Source organism: Choloepus didactylus, chromosome 1 (genome assembly GCF_015220235.1).
Source record: "Choloepus didactylus isolate mChoDid1 chromosome 1, mChoDid1.pri, whole genome shotgun sequence".
In the NCBI taxonomy this organism is placed as follows: domain Eukaryota; kingdom Metazoa; phylum Chordata; class Mammalia; order Pilosa; family Megalonychidae; genus Choloepus; species Choloepus didactylus.
The window spans coordinates 9,126,520-9,149,445 of NC_051307.1; the positions used below are offsets into that span (position 1 = coordinate 9,126,520).

At 40.0% G+C, this 22,926-nt stretch overlaps 1 protein-coding gene across 4 annotated transcripts in view; it reads left to right on the forward strand.

Moving 5' to 3' along the window:
- The window catches only part of ERG (ETS transcription factor ERG), a 199,640-nt gene that overhangs the window by 75,904 nt on the left and 100,810 nt on the right, over nucleotides 1-22,926 (forward strand). The gene's annotated exons all lie outside the window — the stretch shown is intronic.

Below are 22,926 nucleotides of genomic sequence, written 5' to 3' on the forward strand. Positions count from 1 at the left end.
GCTTTTTCTTTCTTTGATTTCAAGGATTGGAGTCCACTGAAATAGAACCATTATAGAATTTTAAAATTGAGGATTTGATGTGCTCCACTTTCTCCTTACAAGAGCACAAATTATTTGATTTTATAACCCAAAATTATACTTCGTTTGTTCTTACTTTCTTCTATTACATCCATATTTCATAGCAATGAAATCAGGTACTCTTTGTAATCTTGAATAGTTTGAGTACAATCTTATGATTTTTTTAAATAAAAAGATACATTAAAAGGCATCGAAGTAGACTATTTTTAAAAAGTAGGGTACATTTTGCAAAACATACAATTGTGCTGTATTGTTTAATTTAAAATGCATATTTATGAAGATATTATGATATATTCTTGAAGTTAGAATATGTGGTGACTTTCTGAATAAATTTCGGTAAATAGTTGACACTTGTCTAGGATACTATGCTTAATATTTTATTCCACTGCATTATTTGTGTATTGTATATATCTCAAATGAATCTTTGAAGTGACTTCAAGTGAATTAAAAAAAAAAAAAAAACTGTTAAAATGAAATAGCCTCTCTTTATAGGTAACTTCCTTTAAGCCATGTTTTTGTTAGGTTTCCTGGGTAAAGTAACGAGATGATTTTACAGCCTTGTTTATAGAGTGGAAAAAGGAGGTCTTGAGTCTGTTGACTACAGTTTTAATTATGTTAGTGCAAAGCTCAAATTAGCATAGGAAAAATGATGGCTGGCGGTTGGAATTAGGAAACCATCTCTCATGCAGGCAATTGCCAGTCTCAAATGCACTGTTTTTTATTGTTTCAGTAAATAAACAGTTAATTGATTAAGTATCAGATGCACTGAATTTGAGTGGATATTCCATGTCTGAGTTGCATTTTTAATTTTTCATAAACATTTATAAGACCCCATGAGGCACTATGAGAAGCTAAATAGTTTTATTCAGTCTTTGTGATTCTCACCATCATTTTCTCTCGGTAATCTGAAATCAGGAACAAAACAGACCAAATGGAAGGAGTAAAGGAATTGTACGCGCTCATGTGATGGGGCTTACTATTAAGTGGCCTTGGGTTGTAAGATCAGATTAAGAGTTCTAATGAGAACGTGCAAGCAGCCAGGGTGAGATCTCTGCGTGCGAACAATTCTCAGCTCAGATCTGGTGGTTCCACCTGTTTCTGTGCCGTTGCCAGTTTGAGGAGTGTTGACCACCTTCGCCACCGAACAGTGCGGTTCTGGCCAGTGTTGGCTGACAAACCCCAAGGAACCTGTAGTTTTTCTTGTAACTTGATTGCAGGAGAGTCTGGGTTTTAATCCAGTCCCCCAAAGACTTTCCTGATCCTTTTTTTAATACCATGGACCATTTGAGAAGTTGAATGAAGCCTATAATCCTTTCTCAGAATAATACTTTTAAAAGTATAAAATGAAATACATAGAATTACAATGGAAACCAGCTCTACTGAAATACAGCTCTATCCTCAGAACCCTTGGTGGGGTGGTGGTGGGGTGGTTCAGGAACCCCAAGTTGCAACCTCTGATCCTAGAGTTTAAAGATGCTTACTCCTTAAAATGGGAAAACTGGCATTTTCCTTTATCACAGACATCTGATATTGAAGGGTATGGAGAGGGCAAAGAGCAAGCAGCATCTTTGCGTTTTAGTGGAAAGCATCCTAAGCGTCATAAAGGCTGTGGAAATTTACTAGGAAGGCTTGATGAAGATTTGAAGGCACGCTATCACATCTCCAACTTGTTAAAAGAAGGTATTTTCCTTGAATTAACAGAGGGTTTGATGATATTTAAAACCTGGAGAGATAGGAAGTGCTTATTAGTTTGAAAACATATAGCTTGTTTTATAGATAATGCCTTTCACGTAGCAGATACTGATACTTGCTTTCCTATGTGAAGGAAACCTACTGAAACTAGAGTTGTACAAAGGAAGTTAACCTCGTCATGGGATACGGCTGGATGTAATACATGGGTCTAAGAGCTCTGAGTGTATGATTTTTCATCAACCCACTGGCTTAGGTGGAATATGAATGGTTTCATTCCTTTTCACTTTGGGAGAGATTTGATGGACGGTAGAAGGAAAGTAAAATGCAATATTCTGCTGTGCGTGATGTTAATGCAATTATCTGTCCTTAACCCAAAAGTGGAATCACAGGCCATTATCTTAAAGTGACTTGTTATTTGCATTCATGAGTGGCTCGCTGACCCAGTCTACCCCCCACCCTTTACAGATGCACCCTGCTTCTCCCCTGTTCTCTCTGAGTGTGGTGAGCCCCTGTGCTGCCAGTTGGGGACAGTTAACCCTGATGCTTTTGAAGAGACAGGGAGAGGAACCAGGTCATTTCTGCATGTGGCCTCTGCTGGCCTCCCCGTCCCAGGGCAGGGCACACCTGGGCCAGGGCAGCATCAAGGCCGGGAGCCGGGAGGAGGGTGCCTCCGGGTCCTCGATGACAGGTGCAGCTCGGCAGGCTCATCCGGGGGTCCGGGGGGCTTGCTCAGGGGGTGGAGCTGGCCGGAGAGGTGGGGAGGCTTTTGGGGAGGGTGGAGGCTCTTTGCTGTGCTGCCGAAGGAGGGCGGAGGCCTGCCAGGGCTCCTTGTCCCTGATTAGGGCGGGAACAGACATTGATAACTCCCACTGTCCTATCAGATCATTAATATTTTGGTATGTGTCTTTCCACTGTATTTATCTGTCTGTCCTATTTTTATCTGTCTATCCTGCTTTTCTCAATTAACACTGCTTTATGAACATTTCCCCATGTCACTAAAAATTCTTGATACATGTAGTTTTTATGCTTCATTGTATTCCATCTAAACTATTATAATTATGTAATCAATATGCTTTTATAGGAAATAAATGTTGCTTTTCATTTTTCACTAATTATAATATACCAGCTATCAAAGTTTTTATTATTTTATCAATATAAGCACCTAGAAGTGGAATCATTGGGCCGATGGGTATACATATTTTTAAAGAATGTGCCAAATTTAAATATTTGCAAATCTTGAAAAAAATGGAAATTTACTCTCCAGGAGGCCCCACTTTTTCCTGCTATATATGAGGGTAGTTCCACTGCATTCATAACAGCTTTGATATTTTTCTCTTTGAATCTTTGTTGTTCTGATAGGCAAAAATGGAATCTCATTTTTATTTGTCTTATCTTTATCATATGAAATTACATTTTTAAATGCTGCGAACCTGTACTGTAGACTGTTTTCAACTAATGACCCACTGTGACCTCCCAATCTCTTTCTTATTCATTTAGTCATTCTGTGTTTGATCAGACTTACTTCCCACATATTTCACCTTTGAACTTGGCTGAGACATGTTTTGTAAAGTTTAAGGCCATTCCTCATTCTGTCCAATTTCTCATTCTTCATTATCTTTCTGTCTTGCAACTGTCTTTTCCAAACATAACACACTTGTCATCACATTCTCCCAGCTTTGTTTGTGAGTTGAATACTTTACTGTGTATTTACACCCAGTGAAGCCATGGGATCTGATTTTAGTGATATCCCGTCCATGTTTTCTGTATCCTCAACAGTGAAGGAGAAAGGATAGGGGTTTAATTTGTTGAAAAAGTTCATATTAATTAAAATTTTGGAAGCATATAGAGATGTTAACAAATCTTAGTAATGTAATCATTGTTGTAGATTTTAAAAAGAAGCCTTATTTCTTTAGAGACGTTTCTCCTAGTGAAATTAAAATTGATTAAGTAGAATTAAATTGATGCTTAACGAGCACAGAAAAGCATTCAAAAAAAAATGTAGCTGTGTATCTTGAATGTATAATCCAAATTAGCATCATCCTAGTAATTGCTCATTGCATGCCAGGCTTGTAGAATTAGGCTTAGATCCTGTGACTTCTTTGTAGGTGAGGATACTGAAGTTTAGGAGGTTTAGCAACTTGCTCAAGTGTCAGAGTCTATTGGTCGCCCCTCTCTGTTTAGCATCATATGCCCTCTTTTTTTCTACTATTTGCCCTAGCTCTGATTATTAAATTACTGCACAGAGAAAAAATGATCTGCTGAATGACAAAGTGACACATTAAATAATTGGATAATGAAAATAATCGTAATGGAGTGATTTATGTTATTTACTCTTGCATAAAGTATCCCTTAGGTAATAGCTATTATACTCTAGACAGCTAATCAAAATAAAGCATTAGATAATTCAAGAGCTATAAACCTAGGACCCAACTCTGTATTTTGCTTGGTGGCAAGAATTCTTTCCATATTTGGGAATATCCAAGGGGCGGTGGTTCCAGATTCCAGATCAGCTGCTGATTTAAATTTCCTCATCCCAAGTATCAACTTCCTTGCTTTCGTCTTAGGCGTCAAAAATGAAAATACAGCTCAGAGTTTTCCATGAGGCCTTACCAAATCTTTCAGCAGGGGTGTTCATGGAACTAGAAGCTGGGAAGAACAGGTAATCTGTTGAGCAGAGATAAGTGCTGAGACATTTAGAAAAGAAATGCTAAGGCCAAGAAAAATTGTTTATCCTTGAAGTACTGCATTGTAATCCAAGCATAACATGGTTCCATGAGCTTCAAGGCTGCTACTTCAGACACTTTTGTTAAAAAAACAATGCATGTCAAATTCTGGAAAATATAAAAAAGAACATATATAACATGTCATGCAAAGAATTCACACTTCCTGAATTTAACATAGTAGCTTTTAAATCATTCTCCTTCGGTGATTCATCGTCTTTCTCCCCTTCATGAGAGTATAGTGTAGCAAGTAATATATTGATTTTTGTCTTTCTTTTAATAAGTAGTGACACCAAGTCATTCCTGTGTGCTGCGTTGAGAGGTAAAAATAATCCATGGCCTCTTAGATTTACATTCTAATGATGGATAAGTTTTAAAAAGCATTTACACAAAATACTTTCCAATTGTGTTAAGAATTATGAAAAGGGTAATAATCAAAGAAGGGGTCATGGCAGGCGTAGGTGGGCGATTGGGAGGAGCCTCTTGGTGGAACTGCCAAGGAGGCAGAGCTGAAAAGGGGAGAAAGGCTGGCTCTGCCAAAGAATGTTTCAAGCCAATGGTGTGCTGTGTGCAAAGCTGTGAGGCAGGAAAATGCTTGGTGTGTTCATGGAATCGAAAGATGAGTAGTGGGGCTACAGACTCACCCGCTTGGAAAAGAGAGACCAACATGCAATTGGCAAGCTAGGAAGGGGCTAGATCATGCAGTGCTTTGCAAGTCTTTATCACTTATTATTCAACAACTGAACAGATCGCTGCAGGAGGTTGTGCCTCGTTGCCTGGGTAAACATCATGGCATGCTTTACACTCTGTTGTTAAAGTCACCTTCTCATCAAACGAGAGGGAAAAAAAGCAGAAATTACTTTGCTGGAGAGAAATTTCATGTTAGATTGGCTGCATATTTGGGGTTCTAAATGATGCTATATTGGTTGTTGGGTTTAGGTAGAATAAACAAAATTACACTGAAAAATTAACTTTTTCAGTATTAAAAGTTTTAAGAGAGGGGCTAGCCAGAGTGCCATGAGAGCATACCACTTTTAAGTAGTCTTCTTCTTGATTTGATGCTCACCTGTTACTGCAGACCTTTAACTGTTTTCTGGAGCTTTGAGAAAGATGTTTTTGCCAGTTCTTGTTGATTGTTCAAAACTTCTGTGAGGGAACAGAGCCCTGAGTCTCTTCACTCCACCATCTTGATCAGGGCTTCTTTCCGTTTCTTCATTGGATTTTTTACACTGAATTCAACTTCTGTCCACTAAAGTTCAGCCAAACACATTTGGGGTTGCCTAGACATCAAGGCAGCCTTCTGTAGTTTGGCAGTAAAACATTTACACTGACTGCAAATGTCTTTCAGACAGAATATCCTCCTGCTTTGTGCTCTCCCTTGTACATACAAAGGGAATTCTGCGGCTGATACAGGAAGTTTTAATTCATATCTAAAACTTATAGCCAGGAAGGGGGTTGGGAGGAAGAAGGAAAATGTGAGCTCTTCATTGGTGACTTTAATACACTGTAGTGATCAGGTGAGCCAGAACAATCTCCACTAAATGAGAGATGGACCATTTGTGGTACCAACAAATGTGAGGCTTTGTCCCATCCCGGAGCAGGTGGATTCTGAAGGCAGCTTTGCTGATTCTAGTGATGATGCGTGGGAGAACTCCTGACAGGAGCCCGTCACCCATGCTGGGTGTTCACACATAGTGAAAAACAAACAGCAACAACAAAGTCCTCCCTAGCCAGGCTGGGTTGATATACTGAAGAGACTCTCCTCCTTCCCCAGTTCATAATCCCCCAAGGCCAGTAATCAAAATCACCAACTAATAGTGAGTTTATCATCCCCTTCCCTTTGGATTCCATTGGGTGTTGTTGGGTCTTATTTTTTAGAGTTAACAATGTCATGCCATGCTCACCTTTGAGGAAGAAGAAACTGTTGAAACAACACTTGAGAGTTTGTCAACACAATTAGTTCATGTCTCAATTTGAGGTAGATTTCCCAAGAAGTTGCTCCAAGTTTAAAAAAAAAAAAGGCATGTGGTTTCACATTGCACAGTCCTCTTTGGATCTATATTTTATATGTGTGTTACCTGATGGTCCAAAGAGCATCCAAACACAGAGCTAAATAGGGTAAATACAACTCAAGTTTACTCTGTTTCCAGAGAGGACTTGATACCCTGTTTCTTCACAGCATCCTTAAAATAGGCTCAGTGGGGAAAGGGTTCTTACCTTCCATGTAAGGAAATGGAGGTGCAGACGAGAAGCTGGTGAACGAAGAGGAAGACAGCCTAGGAGACAGCAGCCCAGAGTTTTAGTTTGATGCTATAGGATCTCAACAGGTAAATTCACCATTCCTGGCCTTTGTTTGCCCATGGGAAGTTGAAGTGTCCTGCATGGCCTTCTTATCTTTGGCAATTGATGACCGCGCTGTTCTCAGCACTTTCGCATCTGGAACCCAGAAGGCAGGAGAGGCAGCGAGCCGAGTGGGGGGAGTGGGCTCCAGCAGGCTTCTTGGGTTCAAGCCTATTTTTCCTCCTGGGATTTGACCTATGACAAGTTGACTTAGCCTCACTGGATCTAGGTTTTTCCATCTGTAAAAGGGGGATAACAATAGCTCATACCTTACTGGGTTATGATGAGATTCAATGAGTTGGAATTGCTCAGAACTGTACTTTGCTTGTAAGAGGTGCTCAAAAAATATTAGCTAATTCGACTTTTCCTTGGGTCAAATAAAGTTCCTCTTAGGACTAAAATCAGGAAATCCCTAGAAGTTCCCTCCTCCCCCCATTTTCTGTTACATTTTGTGAATTAATTTTTTTTCAAGTAGTCAATTTGTCCATTTTCCTCAGACTAACATGTTCTTTTCTCTTTATTATGAAATAAATGCTCTGGCAGAAACAGTGAGCTCTTAATTAGTCACAAGCCCTCTATCTGCCTTGACGATTACTTAAAACAGTGCAAAGAAATACTTGCTTTTTGCATTTTTCAGAGCCCATGTAAAGCTGGAGGAGACATTCAGGATCTTGTCTCCCTCCTCTTCTCTCTGTACTCCTTGCTCCTTCCTACTCTCCTTCCCTCCTCTGTCTCCCTCCCCGCAGTATCGCCCAACTCAACAGGAGGTTTGACAAACAGAAGGAACTGTAATGGTGGCGAGGCCCTTCCTGCACATCTTGGATGCACTTGCTATACATTGCACCTCTCTTCTCTGTCCTGCTTTCATTCATTCTAAGCTGCCTCTCAAGGATTCTTCATTACTTCTCTCCTCCCAGGAAATCTGGGACAAAGCAGGCTGCAACGCCTTTTCTCTGGAATAAGGAAATGAAGACGAGCGCCGATCGTGAGGCCTGGGCAATATCTGGTAAAAATCATCAAAAGCAGTAGCTGCATGGAACCCCTGGAACAGGGAGCATATTTAGATTCTCATATAAAATAAGAATATTGTACAACGTTACATACAAGTGCCTTTGTGAGTTATCTGACTTCTTGAACCATCCATTCCACTGATTTGAGTTAACACTGATACTTTCGTTGACTTTACCTTAAGCCAGCGAATGTGAACTGTGTTCAGTCTAAATACTCAATAGCTTAGAAGAAGAGAAATAAAATTTGCTTTGCTCAGGTAGTTTCCTAGTGAAGAAAACCACCTCTTTGTCTCTGCACATCCCTGATTGGGTGTCTTCTGTCCTAGCCAAAAAACTGTTCCCATGGACTCACTTATAGTTGGAAGTACAAGCATATTGCAACCAGTTTTGATAAGAAAGTGGTTATAAAATAAGCACAATTTTTTTTTTTCAGCCTTGTTCTTTGGAGATGGAAAACATCTTTTTTTAGATCACATGTTTACTGCTTTGGTAAACAGTAAAATGCTGCTCCAGCAATTACCTTGAGGATAAAGGGTTTGTAGACAGATACTTCCTGTGTTCACTTCCTACACAGATAGCCAATCCAACCAGGGAGCGCTGAGGCAGGAAGGGCTCCCAATGGAAACTTCCTCTCTGCGAATGCGTGGTTCTTATCCATTATCTCCATTCCACCGGAATAAGGCCCATCGGTCCAGATTTGGCAGTAGAATTTTCTGTCTTGAAGTAGCTGATAATGATTTTAGTCCCTGTTCTCATCCTCTGTGTTATTTGCTTGCTGGTTTTCAAGGAGACAAATGTAGAGTAGCCCAGATATGTCTACGAGTAAGATATGTGCCCCAGAGACTCCTCAATCCCCTCTGATGTGGGAAACCAGGAGTGAGTGCAAGGATTTTGTTAGTGGAAAATAAGCCTCCCTAAGATTCAACTGAAGGCCTTTCCCATGGTTATTTAGTTTAAAAGTAATTTTAGATTTTGCTGTCTTTAGTCAAGCAGAGAACACCAGACGTGGCTACAAAAATCTCAGCTCACAGATTGTTCTCTGTGCTGATTTTACACCACTTATTAAATTCCAACCAGTGCATTGTTTAGGCACTTTGAACCAAAACAAATAAAACCGCAGTGCACCAACAGTGAACAATAGGGAATCATCAATTACCCATCTGCAGGATATGTCCTTACCCACTGGCCCCTTTGTAGGGAAAAAGAATATATCAAGTCAACAAACAATAACACTGAACAATAAACTAAACAAAATAAATAACACCTGAAAGCTGCTCAACTCAAGAACTGGCAAAGCACCAAAGGGTGATGTTTATACACTCTAAACATGGAAACCTACAGCCCCACCTGGATCTTCTACGGGTCCCTAAAATAATCAGAAAACTGAGCAGCCTTAAATTGCTACATCCTGCGTAATGGTGAAGTGCCTCCTTTGGTGATCAGAAAGCACTTATGAGCTTTGTGTTGTGAGGGAAAAGGGGGCAATACCTACTAGAACCTTCTGCCTAGAGTGTGCTTTCCACAAGTGTCGATGACTGACCCAGACGGAGGCAGAAACTACATTTGACGTGGAAAAGCTGCCAAACAACAGTTATGTGTAATCTTAACTCATGAAAGCGCTAATACATTTATATATTCCCTTGATTTTATTTACACAGGTACTCATTAGATTTTGGTTGAATTGAAATGCAATAGACCAGAGGTATTTTCTTTAGGGGCTCATTTGTTCACAGACTTCTGTGTATCTTATTGGAAGGTATCATGTAAAATCTCTCTATCCTTCTGTTTTAATGAAAACTGCTTTCTTCCTCTGCATGTGTTTCCCCTGGACTTTATGGAGCAGTTTTGCTTCCTTTTAGTAAAATTCCACAAGGCATCTCCCGACATGCTTTCCTTATGTGTGCTACCTCTTTCCATTCCTGCTTCTTTGCAAAATAACACTGTGATCTCCTGGCATCTGGAGTCTGTATTGGTTCCAAGACTGCCTGAATCACTGCAGGAGCGACAACAGGTTAGACAGTCTCTGATGCCAAATGGAGAGGCACCTCTGATGGCACCCTCTCTGCAAACCACTACGGTTTGGCGGAAGATTTTTTTTTTTTTTTTTTTTTTTGTGAACTCTAATATATACATAACAGTGATAACTTTCAAAGTAGGATTTCACAAGTTGTTAGAGAGCAAATTTCAAAGGATGTCATGGGTCACAGTTCCACAACTTCAGCCATTTCCATTATTGTAAAATATACATACTGAAAGGTGTCAACTTTCGATATACAGCTCAACAAGCAGTTCTATAGGTAATTTCAAAAAATTGTTATGGGTTACAGTTCCACAATTTTAGTTCTTTCCTTATTATGCAATACAAGGTATATACAGAAAGGCGAAGACCTTCAAGGCTCAATTCAACGAGCAGCTACAGAGAAAATCCCAAAGGATGCTAAAGCCTTCAGTTTCACTGTGTCATTTAGGAGGATTGTTTTTTTTCTTTGCTTTCCTTAGCTTGGAATGAATACAGGTTCAATGTATTGTTGAATAATATATTATTCAAACGACAACAACAATAAAACTTTGTCTTTTTTCCCCCATCTCAAAAACAATTATTGTAGCAGTTTAGAAAATAAAAATTGAGGAAGGAAATTAAAATAGTTGACCTGATCACCATCAAGAGTCTGTTAGGACTTGATTCTTTTTTATTCTTTTGAGCCTTTTCTCTATGCACACAGACTCATTCTTTGAAGAGAATAATGAGATTTGAGAAATTGAACTCATTTTTAATAGTTCTTTTTTACTCACTTCCTTTTTCCCAAGATAGTAAAAAAAAAAAAGGGAGGAAGACCGAACTTTTTATGGCCCCCCTTTAGAAATTAAGGCCCCATATCCCTTCCTGAGGATCCCATTTCTTATCATGGGGTGGACTCAGACTGCCAGGAGGTGGAGCCTTGTTCCACCGTGACCTTATAAATGACTTCACTTCTCCGTGCCTCGATTTCCTTATCTGCAGAGTAGATTTAACAATAATAAAACTGGCTTCTTGGTGGTGCTGTAGAATTAAACAAATTACTACATCTATGTGCTTTAAATAAGGCCTAGTATATGTGCTCTGTTCAAAGAAAATTAGCTGTATGAGCTCATTCTCATTTTTAATATTCAATTTACTCTACCTTTTTGCTTTTTATGAGGTAATCATTGTACTTGTTGATTGGGTTTATTTCCAATATTTGTCCCTGGAAAGGAATTTTTCGGTATGTTTTGGGAATTAATAGTTTCTTTTAAAGAGATGAAAATATTCCCCTACATGTAATTGCTTCTTTCTCATGCTATTCCTTTAAGGATAATAGAAGAAATATAATAGAGTCATAACTGTGAGCCCATTTAGTGGCATAAGGAATATTCTAGCCAAGCTCTCAGCAGCTGAAATCAGCTGTATTTTCAAAAGCCCAGAAAATCCATATTTTGATGATTCAAAGCAAAAACAAGATGGAGGACAGAAGGATTTTCATTGTTCCCTTCCTATCCTTAAATCTGGCCTATGATACTGAATGGATGAATGAATGAATGAATGAATGGGTGGATGAATGAATGAATGTAAGCATTTATATGTGGAGAATGACAGATGGCCAATGGATCAGCCCTAGAGTCCAGGGACTCAAATGCTATTTTTAAGTCAAATGCTATTGTGGACTCATTTTTTGGAGGAGGAGAGCAGGCATCTACAGGATTACCATCTTAGTGGCTATTTTCTAGGCTTTTGACTCTAGAAACTCTCAAGATATTGACTGTTAAAGTTCAGCACTCTATGTCTTAAGTTATAAGCCTGCCGTCATGCAATCTTTTACCTGTGTTGACCCTGCTTGGTCAGAAATAGGTCCTCAGTAAATGTTTATTCGATAAAGGAATGAATGACAGCCTGGAGGAGTAAATCCGTGAGCGAGTGAATGAATGAGCATCATGGTACCTGGTAACATTTCATGGAGAATTAGTTCTTTTAATTCAACAAGCAGTTACTTTGTTCTTACTCTATACAAAGAACCATCTTACTTACCCCTAGAGGTTATGAGAAAAGTTTTGCTTCCTAATCAGAGGTCAGGACTATTTCTATATCTTAGAACCATGTCTTCTGTGTCCCTGTCTCTGTGTCTTTAGAGCCATGTGTCTTGTATGTCCCTGTCTCACGTTTGAATGCCTATTGCTTTTAAGTGTGTGCAATCTAAGAACCTGACTGTGCTTGGGAAGGTGGAATTATCACGGGGCTGCTCAGAATCAAATTGGGTTTTGAATATTTGTATGTGCCTGATGAGTGTGCATTGTCCCTGCTGGACCACAGATGGAGATGCTTTCTTCTTGAAAATTAAAAGCAGGAATACAGTCGCAGGCAGCTCACAGCCTGTGTTTTGTTACATGTCACTTACTTGATGAGGCAGAACCAAGAAACACTTTCCCTTGAACTGAGTGGCAACACCTACCAATGTTTATTTATACAGTGATTTTTTTTCTCAGAGAAGTTATGGGTTTACCGAAAAATCATGCATGCATGAAATGCACGGTTCCCATATACCACCCTGTTACTAACCCCTTGCATTGGGGTGGCACATTTGTTACAATTGACGAAAGCACATTTTTATAATTGTACTATTAACTATACTATGTGGTTTAACTTAGGGTTTGCTGTTTGTGTTGTACAGATCCATGGATTCTTTGTTTAAATTTATATTCTAGTACCATCTATATTCAACCTAAAATTTCCCATTTTAAACACATTCAAATACATAATTCAGTGCTCCGAAGTACTTTCACAATGTTGTGTTACCATCACCACCATACATTACCAAAACTTTCCCATTGTCTCATATAGAAACTCTGTTCATTTAAGCCTTAGCTCCCTATTCCCTACCCCTACCCCATCCTCTGGTAACCTATATTCTAGATTATGACACTGAAAGTTTGCTTGTTCTAATTATTTCATATCAGTGAGATCATACAGTATTTGTCTTCTTGTGGCTGGCTTATTTTATTCAATATGATGTCTTCCATGTCCATCCATGCTTTCACATGCAACAGAATTTCATTCCTTTTTAGGACTGAATAATATTCCATTGTGTGTATATACTACATTTTGTTTATCCATTCATTGGTTGATGGACACTTGGATTGTTTCCATCTTTTGGCAATTATGAATCATGCCGCTATGAACATCAGTGTACAAATATCAGTTTGAGCCCCTGCTTTTAGTTGTTTTGGGTATATACTTAGAAGCAGGATTGCTGGGTCATGTGGTAATTCTATACTTAAATTTCTGAGGAACTGCTTGACTGTTTTCCACTGCAGCTGTGCCATTTTACATTCCCACCAGCCATGAATGAGTGTATCTATTTCTCCACATCCTCTTCAACACTTATAATTGTCTGATTTTTTTAAATAGTAGCCATTTTAATGGGTATGAAATGGTATTTCATTGCAGTTTAGATTTGCATTTCCCTAATGGCTAATGATGTAGAGTGTCTTTTCATGTGTTTTTTGACCTTTTGTGTATCTTCTCTGGAAAAATGTGTTTTCAAGTCCTTTGCCCATTTTTAAATTGGGTTTTTTTTTTTTTTTTGTCTTTTTGTTGTTGAGTTGAAGAATTTCTTTATATATTCTAGATATTAATCCCTTATTGAATATGTTGTTTCCAAATATTTTCTCCCATTGTGTAGGTTGTTGTTTTAGTTTCATGATAAAGTTCTTTGATGCACAAAAGTTTTTAAATTTGATGAAGTCCTATTTATCAGTTTTTTGTTGTTGCTTGTGCTTTGGGTGTAAAGTCTAAGAAACCATTGCTAACACAAGGTCCTGATGATGGTTCCCTGTGTTTTCTTCTAGGACTTTTACAATTCCTGCTCTTATATTTAGGTTGTTGAGTTGATTTTTGAGTTGATCTTGGGTTTCGGTGTGAATGTCCACCTTCATTCTTTTGTATACAGAGATCCAGTTTTCCCAGCACCATTTGTTGAAGAGACTATTCTTTTCCAATTGAGTGATCTTTGCTCCCTTGTCAAAAATTAGTTGGCCATGATGTGAGTGTTGATTCTGAGCTCTCAGTTTGATTCCATTGGTCTATATGTCTGTCCTTGTGCCAGTACTGTGCAGATTACTTTGGCTTTGTAGTAAGTTTTACGATGAGGAAGTGTGAGTCCTCCAGCTTTGTTCTCATTTTTCAAGATGGTTTTGGCTATTTGGGCCCCTTAGCCTTCCATATAAATTTGATCATTGATTTTTCCATTTCTGCAAGGAAGGCTGTTGGAATTTTGATTGGGATTGCATTGAATCTGTAAATCGCTTTAGGTGGAATTGACATCTTAACAATATTTAGTCTTCCAATCTGTGAATACTGAATATCCTTCCATTTATTTAGGTTTTTTTTGGTTTAGACTAATTGCTCTGGCTAAGACTTCCAGTACAATGCTGAATGACAGTGGTAACAGTGGGCATCCTTGTCTTGTTCCAGATCTTAAGGGGAAAGCTTTCAGTCTTTCACCTTTAAGTATGTTAGCTGTGGTTTTTTCATGTATGCCCTTTATCACATTGAGGAAATTTCCTAGTTTTCTGTGTGTGTGTGTATGTGTGTGTGTGTGTGTGTTTAAAGTCAAAAAGAGATGTTGTATTTTGCCAGATGTGTTTTCTGCATCAATTGTGATGATCGTATAATTTTTCCCTTCATTCTGTTCATGTAGTGTATAACATTGATTTTTTAATGTTGAACCACCCTTGCATATCTTGGAAAAATCCAAGTGATCGTGGTGTATAATTCTTTTACGTGCTGTTAGATTTGTTTCGCTAGTATTTTGTTGAGGATTTTTGCATCTATAGTCATAAGAGATATTGGTCTGTAGTTTCCCTTTCTTGTGGTATCTTTATCTGCTTTGGTGTGAGGGTGATATTGGCTTTGTAGGTGAACTAGGGAGTGTTCCGGGGCACATGCAGTGTTTGTGCTAGGTCATGTAAATTTTCAACTGTCACAGTCCATTTTACCAAAAGTCTTTCTGGCCTCAGCTAATGAAGAGTTGTGTTTAATGGACTCTGATAGGGACTGGTTATTTTTCTTCCTTTGTTATTTTAATGAGTCCTTTGAAATTTCATTGAAGCTGTAACGTAATCTCTTAAGCACATAAACTGCAATCCAGTGTACTGGTTCACGTTGAAGGCTTTCATATCCATTGGTAAATCAGACAGCCATCATTATTATTGTTATTATGTAAATGACATCTGCAATGGATATAACTGAGCATAATATTTTCATAAATATCTAAGTTATTATGTATTTGATTACAAGGTAACCTGCTTTATAATAAAGTTTAATATCAATTAACATCTAAGTTATCTACATCAGATAATTGAATTTGATTCCCTACGGAATGTGTAAAATTAGCAAACATGTTATTTAACTTAGCAAACCTTACTGCTTAAAGTATTATATAACCCAATGAAAATGTGCTCTTTTATAAAACCTAAAGTATTCTGATACCTTGGTAAGATTTTTTTAGAAAACAAGGCTGTTTTTTTTTTTTTTCAATCATATAAGAATTGGGCTCCCCAATGTTTCAATCATATAAACATTGGGCTCCCCAATGTTTTCCCGGTGCCTAGCACAATGCCATGCACAATAAAAGACTATTCCATAAATGTTTGTTGTGAGAATAAAAGCATGAATAAATGACCAAATGCGTATTGTAATCTTCTGATTAAAGCATGCACTTGTTAGTAAATGTGATTAAAAGAAATCTGACTTGGGCTCTGCTTAGCAGAACCATAACATAAGTCAAAGAAAAGGAAACCATTTTTATTTGGGAGTCAGAATGTTGGAAGAACCTTGATTGGTCATATGAGTCAGCCCAATTATACTGTGGATCAGTAAACTCTTAATCAGAAAGTCACTCCTTAGGAATTAGAATTTTGTTGGGGGAGAGAGTATACATGAGGCAATAGTAATTTGAGTAATTTGCTCATAAATATCAGTTGTAAAAACATACTAATGAAATCAAATTTTAATTTCCATTCGTTGTTTTTTCCCCTAACTTCTAACATTCTTTCCAAACAAATCAGTCTTTGAGAAATTTAAAGATGTTCATCAAAACACCTTCACACTTGATGATCTCCATGAGAATGAGAACTAGAGACTTTTCCCCCAAGTTTTCAACAGCCTTAGTTCCCTATCCAAAAAATTCAGGAGTCTTCATGAAAAGCTTTGCAAAATTAGTATTATTCTCCAAAATGCAGGCTATATGGTTGCTGTACCTAGTGAGACGCCTAATTCTTGACTTCATTTTGAGCACTTTGGAAGCTGTCCTAACTCTATAAACAAACAGCGGATCATAGGATGCCCTAAAATGACATCGTTTTTGTACAAAGCAGCATCCACACGTAGGAAGAAGACAGAGTAGTTTTCAAGGGTGGTGGCTTCTGGTCTGCATGTTTCTTGCCTACCTACTGGAATTATTGCATTCATTCTTAGGTGTAAATCCTGAATTTTCCTTTTTGGAAGGTATAAATGCAATTAGTTTTATTGAGAAAAAAAATATGAAATCTTCCAGCATTAATGTTAGCCATTAAACTGTTAAATCCGGTATCATAACCAAAATAAAATCACTGTAAGGCAAAGTGTTTACTCTGCAGCTGTTTCAGTTTCACAAGATACTGGGTATGATGCTGCGGCTTCCCTTATCTCATGATTTTACTTGGTAAATGTCAAGACGTGCAGCGAGGTTATGGCAGCCCATAACAGCCCTGTGGGGAACTTGCTACTAGAGCAGCCAATCCCCCCCGTTCTAGGAGCCCAGCCCAGACCCATGGATGACGGTGCCACCTACATCTCAGCACAAAAGATTCATGTGGCTTTCTTCATTAAAGCCATCAAGTGGAAGCTACCAGGTTCTAGGACTGAACTCATAAAAGGGAGTCATCAGCTGTCTTGTCAGGCACTGTGATTTCATTTTTGCCTTATGTCTTTTATATCTGCTGAGGTTTTATGCATACAGGATTTGGGCTGGGAAACATGAGCTACCCCTACATATTCTGATGTTATGCCTTGCAAAATGCCTCTGACGCCAAGTGGAAGTTGAACTTCATCTCATCATTGGCGATGGGTGCCCTATAAGATTTTCTTTGGAAAAGAAACACAAATTTAAATCAAGAGCCAGGTCAGGGGCTCTTGTGTTGTTTGTGTGTGTGCTCTTGCTACTTCAAGTACACAGTTGGATGGTTCTCACTCTGGGCCCGTGAGACGATTCTGCAGAAATAGCAGGATGGAAATTGCAGGATGGAAACTGGCTAGTCCTAGTAGGCATAGCTCGTCTCCACCTCACCTCAGCTAAGGGGATCAGGCAGTTCTTGCCTCGGTGTCTCGGGGTGACTTGGAAAATTGAGCTAATGGAATCCTCTACTTGTATCTAATTCGACTGCATATACGGAGATGGTACTAATCCTTGTGATGTAGGAGTCAGTCCCTCTTGCTCTCCTTTTGCAACTCCTGCTCTGGAGGGTAGGCCTTTCTTTCCCTAAAATGGCAGGGAAAAGCACTCCAAAACATGGAAATGCAAACCATGAAAGCAAAACCTTTAGGGCACAGTAACCCTTCCCCATATGATGCACATCCTCTAAGAGGGCCGGGCTGGAGACTGGTGAGAGAGATATGCCATGGAAACTCAGCTCCGTTGTGTACAGGCACATCTGAGAACCCTGAAATACCATGGCTTACCCACTGGAAAAAGAGAAACTCCATTCAAAGGAGAGATAAAATCTAATCTTAAGATGGACTATTTTGAGAGCTGTTGTAAACCATCACGAAGACTGGATTCAGAACTTACTTGGGAAAGAAATTTGTTTAGAACATGCTGAATAAATGTTTTCATTTTTTCCCCTTTTATTTTATTATTAGTTTTAAAAATCCTCGTTGCCGTCACACCAGCAGACAGGATATTTGCATGGAGCAGCTGTTCCTCACGTCACTCTGTACGCAGACTTCACTGCTTTTTTTGTTTAAATGTTTGGTTAAATGTTGTGCACTCCTCATTAGTTTGAAGTCACGTTTAAGATAAAGGGGGCGTATCCTTCACTTATTTGTTATTAATATCATTTGCATAAACACCTCAATGGCTCGGTATAAATTAATTCTAAAGAAACGCTGTTGTCTGAGTGATAAGTTAGATGTCTTCAGAGATTTCTCTCCGGTGTCACAGAAGTTATTTTAACTGTAGTTTTCCTGGTAGGTTCCCTAACCACTCACTCAGTGTTTCACATGGGTCAACTTGCTTAGCTCAGTTGGTTACAGCACATGCTGATAAAGGCAAGATCACAAGTTTGATCCTTATGAAAGCCAATAATTTCTCAGAGATTAAAAAAAAAAAAAATTCTCCTTTCTGTGACCACAAGCTACATCACTCACACAAATGCCTGCTCTGGTTGGAAGAGAGGTATGAGGGGCAGTATTTAGGGATGAGCTGAATGCAAAATATTCCTCCTACTGAAAAAAAAAAAAAAAAAGAAAGAAAGACATGATGCCTGGCTCCCCTAAAGCTAGTGATTTTACTGCCAAATGCCCCAAGTGATATTTTCACGCTAATAACCTCAGCTCACTTAAACCAAAGCCAGAAGTTACCTGCGCTCTCAACAAACCCCTCAGCTCCCTTTGCCCCTGGACTTTGTCATCAGCGCACATCTGCAGAAAGAGTCCGTTTACATGGGATTCAAATCTGGTTGTTTAGTCTACGAGGAGGGGGGACGGATTCTGTCTCTTTAATGTTTATAACGGTTGGACAGAGCTCCTCGGGTGAAGGTTAATTGCTCTCGGTTTAAGCAGTTCTGTGCCCAGATGGGTTATCAGGGCTGAACACTCGTTACAAGATTAATCTCATTTCCGACAAGACTTCCCTTTCCTTCAACTGATTTTTGCCCAGCTATTGGAGCTGTCATCAGCCGTTAAGAGAAGGGTGGCTCGCTCCGGGAGACTCCTGCTCTCGGGCAGCGGAACAATGCGGAGCGGTGTCCTATCTCAGGGGACATCTTTAGGAGAACGTGTTTCAGCTGCGTCCCGAAGGCCACGGCTCATAAACAGTGGGACAATTGGACGACTTAAGCCAATGCTTTAATGAGAAGGTGGAAAAGCAGTGGCAGCCCAGGCTCCCCATCGTGCCTGGTCCTTTTCTTACAGAATGACAATTAGGGCTTTGTTCACTTTGGAAGATTTTTTTTTTTTTTTTTTTTTTTTTTTTAATGTGCGATGATTGGAACTGTGCTCCTAAAGGACCTCATGGAAGCAGTGAGGGTTTTGTTCGATGCTTCCACGCTGAAACGCTGCATCACTGGGGCTCCTGGAAGGCCCGCTCCTTCATTTCGCTCCCGGAAATGATTAGGCTTCTGTTTAATTTCGGAGATTTCATAGATATCCTCATGACTTAATTGCTGAAAAATAGAAGACAGATTTTTCTTTGTTTAGTAACAGGTAGCTTCATTCTTTTGTTTGCCTCAGGAAATTCTTCTAAGAAAACGGCAAAAAAAAAAAAAAGCAGTGCTCTGTTATCTTTTTGGTATTTGGCATATGGGAAACAGCTCATTCATTTGTTCACTAACAGTTTACTGGCTTTGGGAGTTAGGGGGCGCACCAGGACTCACGCTCAGCCCAGTGGGGATGGGGGCATCTGACGAATTTGTAGAATAAACTGTAAAGATAGAATGTATCAAGAAGTAAGAAGTGATAGCAAGAAGCACGATAGAACATGCAGTTGGGGGGTGCAGGGATGTCCAGGGGAGACCTCTCAGTTGAGACCTGAAACTAACGTGAGAACGTGGTTTGGATGTCCCATGGAAGAGTGTTGTGTCTGAGGGAACAGAAAGGGCCACAGCCCAGAGGCAGGAGCAGGTGTGGGGTGTGTGAAGGACAGCGGCAGTGCTGGTGTGCATAGTTGGTGATAGGAGACTGTGACATAGGTGGAACGCATCACACCCTCCTGTAATCGAATTTCAAAGAGGAAACGGTACGAGCTGTCCCTCTACATCAGCTGCAGGGGCAGGTGCAGCCTCAATCACCACCAGTTACTCTCTCCGTGAGGTGTGAAATGATTGGAAAATGCACCCTTGGCCGTGGGGTACTGGGGAGACAGGGAGCCCTTTTCAGGAGACCAGGAGTTAAAGATGTACAGGAAAGCTTAAATTCTTTAGGTGTTCTGCCCTTCTTTCATTGTCGTTCTACTCTGTTGCCTCTTTTCATGGTTTCGGCTAGTTTTGTATATTCTCTAGTTTCTTATATTTCCAAGTGCTTTGCAGCATTTCAGACCTAGGCTGTTTGGTGTAATATGTTGAGCTGTTACCAAGCGGACAGTTGGTTAGAATTCTGGTACTTACTAGCCCCATGCACTAGGCGAGTCGCTCAGTGTGGTGAGCCTCAGTTTCCTGACCTTTAAAATGGGGGGTCGTGGCAGCACCCACTTTAAGAGGTTAGTGTGCAGATTAAACCTGAAACTCACACAGGCACTTAGGGAGCCTGCCACCTTGTCAGCATATTTTCATGTCAGCTGTTAGGGTTACGAAGATCCTGTACTGTCTACTGTGTTTTTCAGTTTTCCTATTGAGAACTTTGCCATTTCCCGTCCAAGAGTTCTTCTAGAAAATGCACCAGCAGTAAATGCTTTGGGGAGGGTGGGGGTGAGAGAACGCTGACAGGAAATTCTCAGACGTGACCATTTTTGTCAGTGGATTCAAGAACCAACAATGGGTCTTACCTCTTAGAGCTGGGATGACTCATAGATTGGCAAGAATTGCCCCTCCCAGATTTCACTGCTGTTTATGGGAAATAAGTAGTCCTTAAAAGATATATTTCCTTGTGAGTAAACTTTTAAGCACTTTTCTTTAGGCCCACTTTCATGCAGTCTGAGGAAAAAAAATCGTTTGTCTCTATTTTCTAACTCACTTCCTCTTTTGATGTTATATTTGTTTCTATTTATACCTGTAAGGTTCCAGACTCACTTTACGTAGGTAGAACTTAAGGGAACTTTAAAGTAATATCTATGCCATACATTTAAAAACAACATCATTTCCCAGAATAATGGAATCTCTAAACCGTGTCTCCCCACCAACCCCCCACCCCTTGGTTATTTCCTCTGTGGCCACAGAGTGAATGATATTTTTGAATGCTTTTTAATTTTTTGACACTCTCAAATTTGTGTCAGTTTCCCATTTTGTCAAGACAGGAATAAGTTGGAATCGTTACTATTTCCCAATCTCTGGTATCTAAAATAACTATGGTTTTTCATTTTAAATTTTCTTCAAAAAAAAAAAAGAGAGAGAGAGCAGTTTTATACATAGAATTAAATATAGGATCATGTTAATATAGAAAAATGTAACCTACAAAATGGGGTTGGCGTTGTAAGAGCAATGAAAAGCTGAACAAGATAATCCAAGGGATTTACTAAAGAGAGATGATCTCATTGAACCCTCACCTGCCTAGGTGGAGTGTGAGTAACGTCAGGATGGGGCTGGAGCGACTGTAAATCAAGTCCAGGAAATTACTCTCCGTGGCTCAGTTCAGTACAGAGTGTACTTGTAGTGCTTGGGCTGCGCCCGAACCTTACGAAGGCTGAGTCATAGACTTACGTTTCAGAGGTAATTAGCACCTCCTTACTCCACCTGAACAGTCTGAGGAGCACATGACGGAGAAAATGCAGCTTCTGGGGAGTCAGACCTCCGGGCCAGAGCTGCGCCTGGCAGGTCATCCTGGAAGTCTCTTGAAACAGCTGAGGAGCCCCTCGTTCCAGGTGTTAGGACCGTGGCTCTTCCCATGAAGGATGCCCCAGACCTCCATCTCCCACCTTCTCCACTCCACAGGATGCCACCCAGATGGGTTTATAGAGAAAGAACAAGCTTCATTTTCACAACCTCAGGATCTGTACTGCGCAGGAACCTCCAGTTGCTTCTCTTGGTTCATGGCCATGGCACGTTCCCTCTGGTGGATCTGCTCCACCTTTTGTCTCACCTTTCTAAAATACAAACTTGGTCATGCCACTCGCCTGCAGAGATACCCTTTCCAGTTTCCTATAGCCTGCCACAAAGCCCAAATCTGTAGTGCAACAGGTGAGGTGCACCGAGGCTCGGACTGGGCCTCTCTCCATCCTACCCCTGCAACCTTGGCCGCCATATTTGGATTCTCCAACATGGTGAGGACGTTCAGGCTCTGGCTCTCGTATGCCGGCCAAACTCCTTTTCATCCTCCATGGCTCAACCCCACCGCCCTGGGAAACTGTTTGCTTGAATTTGAACTCTGCTTAGGAATGTGGCTGGAGAAAATGTTCCATGATTATAGGATGACTTTAATTCCACTAGATGAATGCCCAGAGGTATGAATTCCAGTCATTAGCTGTGGCAAATCTTTCAGCCTCCAGGCACTGTATTTCTAATCCTTCAAACTGGGGTTTGGAGTAGAAGACAGAGTGTGCTTTCTGTTTTGCTAGTATTCTAGGATTCTTTGAATTTGAGTACCATGACCCAGAGCTCAAGGGGACTGATCCAGACATTTTCATGAGCCAGAGGCACAGGGGGGACCACACTGTCCAAAATCATGAAGCTGCAAACACAACTGTTAGCCTCCTTTGGGAGGTCCATTCAGAGGCTTAAAAACTTTCATTCTCAGGAAGCATTTCCTGCTATCTCTTCCAAAGCACATGGGGTATAACCAGCCTGCTCTCTCTCACTCTCTCCACAGTAGACAGCTATTCATAGCATTGGTTACATTTGTGGGATGTGGTTTAAATGTGTGGCCACTTCTTGAGTGAATATAGTAATGAGAGGGACAGAGAAGGGGTAACAAAGTCTACCCAAAATGGCACACGATTCCCCAAACTATGTCTACTTGATTTCTTAAACTTTTGCTTTTGGAATAATTGTAGACTTAAAGAAAAGTTGCAAAGTAGTGCAAAGATTCCCTGTCTGCCCTTCACCCAGCTTCCCCTAATGTTAACATCTTACACAATCAGGTTACCATGGTCAAAACCCAAACCATGACATTGATACAATATTACTAACCAGGGTTCAGAAACTATGACTCACAGGTCAACTCCAGCCCA